Below are 8468 nucleotides of genomic sequence, written 5' to 3'. Positions count from 1 at the left end.
AGCGAGCCTTGGGCCCGGGGGCTACTGTCGGCTTTCTGGGAACGGGGGTACCCAAACTTTCCTGCCTGTGGCACACAGTGTGGCTGGGCTGGCAGGTCTGTACGGCCCATCTTCATCGATGAGGCATTCAAGACACTCGTGAGGGGCCAAGCCTCGCGAGGCGGACGACGCAAGACCTCCTCAGGAGCGACCTCGCCAGGCAGGCTCGCGAGGGGCGGAGAGATCAAGGCAAGGCAAACCTCGCGAGATCCTCGTGACGTGAGCCATGACGATCAAGACCAGGCGGGCACCAGCACGCGCAGTGTCCTTGTTTCCCCTTTGGTACCAAGGGGGCAAGCGCAGGCGTGGAGTACCAAGGCATCAAGCAAAGGTTTCCATATTGGTGCAACAAGACCAAAGCCAGAAGGACGGCAAGACGGAGGTCACCATGGAGCCCAAGACGGCGTCATCACCAGAACCTTTGCCAGGCGATGACCACCTTTTGTCAGGATAACTTGTACTAGTTGTCCCCTTTTGAATTGGCCGTTGTTGGCTCCCTTCCAGCTCAATATTTTTGGAGAGGACCAGGGCCTATATAAGTAGAACTAGCCACCACAGTGGGGGAGGACGGACCTGAGCGGATCCAAGATCATCCACCCACACAAGTTCACCAGGCACAAGAACACCTCAACCTCAGTAGGCTGTTCTTCCCCTTGTACTGTTCATCATCAGCCCAAGAGGCAATCCACCACCACCACACTAGAGTAGGGTATTACACCACAACGGTGGCCCAAACCAGTATAAATCTTGTGTCTTTCTGTGTTGTGAGTTCATCGAGTTCATTCGCAAGATCTTAGAGAGCAAGGGCGTGGATCAATAGGGAGAAAACCTTCGCACGTACCCCAGTGTTCGAACCTCAAGGGTTTGCTGGAACCCGTGATCCGACAATCTGCATTGTTACTACAGCCTCCGGGTTAAAACCAGAACTTTTCAAGAAGGCGATCTGGTGCTTCGGCTCATCCAGGATCAGATTGATATGCACAAGTTATCCCCACCCTGGGAAGGACCATTTGTGGTCAACAATAATCTAAACAATGGGTCATATTACCTTGTCGATGTCCGAGACCACAAGGACTCATGCATGTCCGAGGAGGAGACCCACCGGCCTTGGAATATTGCTCAACTTAGGCCATACTACACTTGAGCAACAGGCTCTCCTTATGTACATATTTAGACAATGTATTTATTATGATTGATATAATAAACTAGCATCCTTGCTAAAGTAGGGCTTCTGTCATTCTCTTAAATGAGTTTTTGGTTATCGAGGGCTTCTGGCTTATGTATGAAGTTATGGTTTCCTCTTGATCCGGCTGTCAAGCCAATATTATCATATTATAAGAGCACAGCTCTGGTTACTTTGGTAATCCGGCTATCAAGCCCATATTATAAGAGCACACCTCTGGTTACTTTGGTAATCCGGCTATCAAGCCCATATTATAAGAGCACAGCTTTGGTTACTTCAGTAATCCGGCTGTCAAACCCATGTTATAAGAGCACAGCTCTGGTTACTTCAGTAATCCGACTATCAAGCCCATATTATAAGAGCATAGTTCTGATTACCTTGGAAATCCGGCTATCAAGCCAATATTATAACTTCATATGAGCATAATCTCTGATCTACATGGAGGCTTAATGCTCGGATTACAGGGACCAAAGAGAGTCTGTTGCACAACACAACTCAAACATAGGTACCCCTTGAGCACAGTCCACATAATCACTTGGGGGCTTGGTCGTATTTGAACCATAGCTACACCTCTTGATTGGCGTAAGGCCACCAGGGAAATCACTTGGGGGCTTGGTCGTATTCGAACCATAGCTACACCTATTGATAGGCATAAGGCCACCAGGGAAATCACTTGGGGGCTTGGTCGTATTCGAATCATAGCTACACCTCTTGTAGGCATAAGGCCACTAGGGAAATCACTTGGGGGCTTCGCCGTATTTGAACCATAGCTACACCTCTTGATAGGCATAAGGCCACCAGGGAAATCATTTGGGGGCGTTGGTCGTATTCGAACCATAGCTTAAACCCTCTTGATCAGTGCAACACCACAATTATGACTATTTAAATCTTTCTTGATTTTTTCCGTTTATAATGCTTTATGAGTATAATTTATCTATGCTTGTTAACCTGGCCTGGCCTTTGATTATAAGTCAGCAGCAAGTGAAAAACTATTGTCCGGTGTTTATTGATCCAGCCTGGGCCCGTTCATAAACCGACGAACAGGTGATGATTACCAGTATTCAAGTTATGGGCTATCACCCTTATTTTATCGGCTTGTTGAACTAGCAGTGTGATAAAATATCACAGGTTTGGTATATCTTACATTGTGTATGGTTATTTTTATGCCTAGCCATGGTTACAAACTATGTTATTGGGCAAGATAACCTGTCTAGCGGTACACCGCTAGGACATTTTTTTATTAATTACAGGAGTAGATTCCATGGTGCTAAAGTATCATAAGCAGACATAGCATATATTAACATGGCAGATTAATAGTGTCATGCAAAGTAAATATGCACGATGGCATAACAGACCCAATGTTTAAACTAGCCTATTACAAGGCGGTTTGATGCCCATAAGAACAATTGTTTCAAACAAGTCTTGCAGAAGGAAGAAGCTAAACCGGCTACCGGTTTATGAATCTTGATCGAGCTGGCTAGAAGGTTTTGGATCATCCTGCGCTGGTTCACCCTCCTCTTCTCTACCCAGTTGCTGGAAGTCATTGGTTGACCAATCGGTCCCAGTTAAGGCTCTGAATACAACTTCATCGCTTATAAGTGAGGAGGGTTCAACATGAGGAGCATAAGTATGCTTACGGATTGGCGGAATAAGATCCGGAGCATTGCAACTTGGCAGGTTAACCTTCTTTTCGTTGGCATCATAAATCGCCTGATAATGTGATAGATCAGTTTCTTCAGCCATTTTGCTAGCCAATGGATGCATCTCCCTTGTCAAAGCTCTAAGGTCATCATTATCAAAATCTGACCCGTCCTCTTTTATGCTTGGATAGCCGTTTCCAAGATCGGCCAGGTCAAGATCAGAGATCCAGGCTTTGGCTCGAGTCAATGCGGTAAGAGCACCCACCCTTGCTGCTGATCTCTTCAGCTCCTCAATCCGAGCAGGCATCACAACTAGCCTTACCAACGTATCCTTGATCAAGGTTGGGGTGGTTTATTATGAGAGGTTGTGCAGATGACCCGCTGTACGCCGGTATATAGCTGATCTATAAATGTATAGGCAGCTTTCAAGCTTCGACGCATGTCCGAGCCAAGATGAGCAACACGACTCCCTGCGTCGACAAAAATACAGGTAAACCGACAGTCTATTTGATAATACATGTTTACAGTTTGTGAAGACGATTACTTACCAAAGACAATAGTAGTCATGGCATTTATCTGCTACTTCAAGCCAGTTAACTCCTCCACGACTGGATTAAGAGCCGCTTCAGCGTCCTCAGCCTTCTTTAGCAGAGTGGTTTTCTCTGAATCCCAGCTTGCCCGCTCACTTTTAAAGCTCTCCTTCAGTTTTTCCATAGCTGCTAAAGCGTTGGTCAATTCTTCTTTGCCCTTGGAAGTCTCGGCTTGTTGAGTTTTGATATTTTCTGGAAGGTCGGCGACTTGGGTTTCCTTTTTTCTAAGCTCAACCTTCAAGAGGTATGCAATTTGTCAGTTGGCAGTATACATTTGAAGTCCCAAGCACATGACAAGTAATACACTTGGCACTTGGGGGCTAATGGCTATTGCTTCTTCTCCGAAATTATTACAAGGTCCCAAGCACATGACAAGTCATATACTTGGCACTTGGGGACTAATGTATATTTGGTAAAGTTAAAGAGTATGGATTTTGCTGCCATCAATCAGCTTGGTGGTTCATCGGTTTACACAGATTTGTACATGAATGTTGAGTTTGATAGTAAAAGACTAGGTTCATCTTGGACAGATAAACTGGTCCTTAGGGGTTACACAGGGAAAGTTGATGTATTTTCTACAAAGTCCCTGTTCATATCAGTACTATAAACCGGCCCTTGGGGACTACTGGAGTTAGTAGAACTAACCCGATTATAAGGGAAGAGTAGTTATACAGAAATCTGCTGTGTTTACCTCATATCGCTCCTTCATCATGTTCAATAACCCGGCTTCATAATCACGACTGTTATATAGCCGGTTTAAAAATCCAGAGTGGATATCTTGGGCGCTGAGATGGGCATAACTTTCCAGATCCACCTTCCACTTTCCCTTGTCTATAGCAGAAAATTCTTCTTTGGTGCTATGTTTTGACAGAGCAGTGGGGTTGCCGAGGGCTGTGTAGCTGACGCCACTAACGACAACATTGTCTGTTTTATCATCAACAACTTTGGTTGGGCTTGGCGGATTATCGTCATGAGCCATCAGATCAATTTCCACTTTCTCAACAAAGGTGTGATGATCTTGTGCTGGTGGATCATCAAGGACAGCATTAGTATTTGGTTCACACGGTTCTGGAGTCTTTTCTGGGTCAGCTGTTGTGTCAGCATCAGGCGGTTTATTCAACTTGGCCTTTTTGTTGGGTCTAGATTTGGCTCTGAAATGAATGGAAATAAAGGTTAGTATATTAAGCAGGCGCAAGGTATAAAGGATTAGTTTTGTATGCTTACCCAGGCACAGTTTTAAGGGGTGGAAGTTGTGTCCCTGTTGACTCGCCAGAAGATGAATGAGATGTTCCCTGATAGTTTGAATCAAACAGATTAAGAGGTTGTCAGAAATATCCTGCCTTGGGATAAGATGGGCCAGGAATAGGTGAAACCTCTGGGTGACATTTACGAACCGGTGTGTTCGGTAAACCGAACGAGGTAACCACCTGGCCACTATGCCGGGTTGTGCGGCGAGCTTCATGTTGCTGTTTCTTCAAAAGAAACTTTGGATCCAGATAAGCATGAGGGTGTGAAAATCTTACTTTCTGGTTTGCTCGAAGGGTCTTTTTTGTTGGCAGAGGGTCTGAACCGGAGGAAAGAATAATTACCTCTACATCATCAGCCCGGCTAGCCTCAGCGTCATCCTGATAATGGTCATTGTCAATGAGGTGTATGAAAAAGGAGCCAAGAGAATCAAGTTCTACCTCTGATTCTGGGTTATCAGGATCATCATCGATGTTCAGCTCGGCAGACTCAGTGGTTTTCTTCTTGGCAGACCTTTTGATGACCTTGGTCTTGCGGTGAGGCAACTTGGCCGGTTTATCCTGCGGTTTCTTCTTCCAGAATGAATCATCACCCTGTCGAAGATTGACAAAAATTATAAGGAAATATAAAAAAGGGGAATGGATAAAAAAAGAGTTATGTGATTCTTACTGCTGGCGGTATATTGGAAATGCAGAAAGGACTAAGCCCTATTTTACTGCAGACAGCCACCGGTTCATCCAGTATTTTCTTGACAGCTTCAATAATTTCAGCGTCAGTTAGCTGAATGTCAGTGTGCCATTGAGGGTCTTTCAAATCCCCTGTGTACTCACACACAAAACTGGGGCGACGACTTAAAGGTAAAATGCCCCAAGATATCCAGCAGCGAACGAAATCAATGTCTGTTAAACCATTAGCCACAAAGGCTCTGAGCTTTGAAAGCTATGGTGAATATTTGGCCCATTCTTTCGCAGTCAGCCTTTGGCGAAATGGATGTGTATTGGTAAGCTGGTGAGCATGATAACCCGACAGAGGATTATCATCATCTGGAGATGTGTCTCGTCAATAGAACCAAGTCTGATTCCAGTCTTTGGGGTGACTATGATGCTTGGCGCGAGGGAATCTGACATCTTTCCTTTTCTAAACTGAAACCCCGCCAAGTTCAGTATTGGGCCCATCTATAAATTTAGTATGGCGGTTTAAATAGAAGAAGTCTCTGAACAGTTCAACGGTCGGCTTTTCTTGCAAATAAGCCTCGCAAAACACTTGAAAATTACAAATATTGGACATAGAGTTAGGTCCAATATCTTGAGGGTGGAGTTGGAAACTAGCAAGCACATCACAATTTTTTTTGGTCCGTGAGGTTAAAAACCGCGGCTCAGATGATCAAAAAACACAACTACTTCGCCATCCTTGGGCGTAGGAGGATTTTCTGGACCGGGGGCTCTCCAATGGATTGCACTCTATTCGGGTAAAGCGCCAGTTGCAACACATCCGTTCAGATCTTCTTCCGTAATCCGGGACGGAACCCAGTTGCAAGCTTAAAAAGACTTGGCCATTTCTTTGACAACCTGAAGAAGGTTTGTGCCGGTTTAAGATTCATGGTTGACAAGCATAAAGCGTTGCAGGTTAAGAGATGGAAAGTGTTAAAGCATGTGAAATTGTTAAACCGGATATTGGTGTTGTCAGAAGTACAATGATAAGCGATTGGCGGTTTAAGAAGGAACTAATGGGACCTGGCGGGTTATCATTTTCTAAAGTTAAACCGCCTATATTGATATTGAAGATACAGATCTGAAATAAGTGATGGGAAAAAAATTTCACAAGTTGGCACAATAATTTGGGATCTACCACGGGTCAGAAAATGAAACTTTATTCAGACCTAAATATGGATACCGAAGCAGTTGATAAAGGTTCAGATTGGAGTTTCTGCTTAAACGAGATGCATTGATGAAAAAAGAAGGACTACGGCCATCGCCATACATGTTGAATACTGAGGTTTGAATCAAAAATCATTGCACAGTAACGAACGCTGATGAACAACGATGAACATTCAAACCCTAAAGAAATATCTAGGGGGGAACAAAGGGAAGCTTACTAGTGTTGAGGAAAAAGCGGAGAGGTGTCGCGATTCTCTGGTGCATTCAAGGTGATGCAGCGGCCAAGGTCGAAGCAGCGGCGAAGTCCGACGGTGGCGGCGAGTTCGAAGCGCTGGGTTGACGCGAGGAAGACGATGAGATGAGGAGGCACGAGGGGAAAAATGAAAATGACCCCCGGCCCTATTTATAAGGTGAATGGATAAGTGGCAGGGGCAGGAATCGAGGAGGTCGTAAAACGGATCTGTAGATATGCAGATGCCTCGATTTTTGGAGATTCATTAAAGGGGATACATTAAAATATTTGGGTCCTGTAAAGAGTTAATGGAAGAGGATGTCACGGCGGATTTTCATGATATTGAAGATGACGTCACGGTGAGTTACAAGGCTTTCGTGAAGATGTTGAAGAAGGATTTTTCTTAAGTACTGAAGATTGACATGAACGAGTTCAAATCAATCTGGGGCCTAATGTTGGGGATATAACTATTGAGTATAAACTGTGCAGGAGGGGCCGGATTATACTCATAGTAAGTTGTTCCTATCAAAGCCCACGAGGACAAGGAGTACGGCGCTTTACGAAGGAGAGTGAACAAGAAGGCCCAAGGCCCAAAGGCTGATTATGGCCTGTAGATGTAAACCGCCATAAGATGTATAACTTGTGTTGTAAGATAGGAAAGGTAGAAAACGAGCCGGACACGTCTATGAGCCGGCCGGGACTCTGTAAACCGTCGGGCGTCAACCTGTGCATATAAAGGGACGACCCGGCGATGGTTTAGGGACAAGAAAACAAGATATTGAGAGCCGGGTCAAGGGTATTCGCCCCCCGTTCATTGAAACCCTAGCAATACCAACTACAAAGTGGACTAGGCTTTTACCTTCATCGTAAGGGGCCGAACCAGTATAAACCCCCGAGTCCTTTGCCCTGTTTAACCCCTTTAAGCTAACCTCAACGCGATGGCTCCACGACTAAGTCCTCACACTAGGACATCTGTCGTGACGTTTCCATGACACTTATAGTTCATCCCATTCAAAATCAATTATTTATTATAAAAAAGTTAATGTATTTTAAGATTCATGGAGTTTGTGTTGTAAAGCATAAATTAAAAACAAATAATGGCAACTCATCTAGGAAAAATGTCTGGGAAATTATTATACGAAAGATTCTAGAACAAAGGAGAAGTGCTTGTGTTTTGAGGTTTGTGCATTATGCTTAAGTTCAACCATGGAGTCTTCTAGATTGTACATGTGGCAGAATCTGGTGGAATGTAGATGATATCCAATGACCAGTAGTGCTCGGATATGCCATATCTACACCGTCGGATTGGCTTCATCCAACGACCATCTTTCAAAGTTATTCGCACACTATATAGGGGTATAGATATATACCATTTATTTGAATTTGTGATAATGTGTGGTTTTTGTAGGTCAGGGCTAAATACTTGTCATAATGTAGGGGGAGAGGCACTATACTTTGTGTGATAAACACAGTGTACATATAGAACATGGTTTTGATTATGAATATCTAGTTAGTACATCAAATGTACTATTATTTGGAATCAACACCAGGTGTATTCAAAATTTTGAATTCGAGTTCATATAGTACACATAGTTCATATCTATCTCTATAGTAATCATGTGGTGTGTTGTTAAGATAATATACGAATGATGGTTTAACTTG

Source organism: Triticum urartu, chromosome 4 (genome assembly GCF_003073215.2).
Source record: "Triticum urartu cultivar G1812 chromosome 4, Tu2.1, whole genome shotgun sequence".
Classification (NCBI taxonomy): domain Eukaryota; kingdom Viridiplantae; phylum Streptophyta; class Magnoliopsida; order Poales; family Poaceae; genus Triticum; species Triticum urartu.
The sequence above is the reverse complement of the archived record's forward strand: the minus strand, read 5'-3'. Positions refer to the sequence as shown.